Source organism: Syngnathus floridae, chromosome 2 (assembly GCF_059516105.1).
Source record: "Syngnathus floridae isolate MCC-2025c chromosome 2, RoL_Sflo_1.0, whole genome shotgun sequence".
NCBI classification, from domain to species: Eukaryota; Metazoa; Chordata; class Actinopteri; order Syngnathiformes; family Syngnathidae; genus Syngnathus; species Syngnathus floridae.
In genome coordinates this window covers 1,466,578-1,467,500 of record NC_142414.1, presented here as the reverse complement: position 1 = coordinate 1,467,500, position 923 = coordinate 1,466,578, and positions in this window count along the sequence as shown.

The following is a 923-nucleotide window of genomic DNA, read 5'->3' as shown; positions in this document are numbered from 1 at the left end:
GAAGGTTTGTGTTAGAGATTTGCTCACTCCAACTTACTCCTTACTTATTACTTGCAAGAACCACACGGGAGACAAGTAAGTCCTTTTTGGACACCTGCAGGTGGAGAGTTCACTCGCTCCAGAATGAAGTCTGAACCCTCGTTCCTGCGATGGGATATTTATTAAGAGAAACAGAGTGGGGGTTTGGGTAAACTGGCTAAAGCCCTTGTCCTCTAGTCTAAACATGTCAGGGGATGTTTTACGACTTTGTGATGAGGACAAGGTAAGGTATTTATTACCTGTTGCATTCCAACATAATCCTATGATAAAGATAACCTGGAAAACCCTAACATCTCCCTCCTGTTTTATCATATGATTATGCTACCCCAAATAACAAAGACAAGTAAGAAAAAAAACACATATATATGTATAATGAAGAAAGAAGAATAGGAAAAATAAAAAACAACAAACAATGATAGCAACACTTTCCAGTGAAGATGAGGCATTACCTCAACACCCCAGATCAAACTTATTGTGTAAGCGAAAAACCTGCTGGCCAGATGTCATTAGCAGGAAAATTCTTACACGGCCCCTTTGCCACAGGCGACCAGAATGCTATCTATAAAAAATAAAAAGAAAAACACAGAAACAATACATCATTGTATCCATCACTTGCGAAGCATTTTCGATGGTCAAATCAACAAGTTTCCGTAATACATGCTCAACAGAACAGCATCTACGCAATCCACGTCTCATTATCATTATCACATCTGTCACGTCTAAGAAGTTGTATATGTGCTCGCGTTTTCGTCAGCTGATGATGTTCTAGTCTGTAGGTGAGGTCTGTCACACACTGGCGCACACACTCGTGTCCAGTTGGCAGGCAGCATCGGACTACTCTTGTGACCACAAAACCATGATCCGTACTGAACAGGCACGTGCAG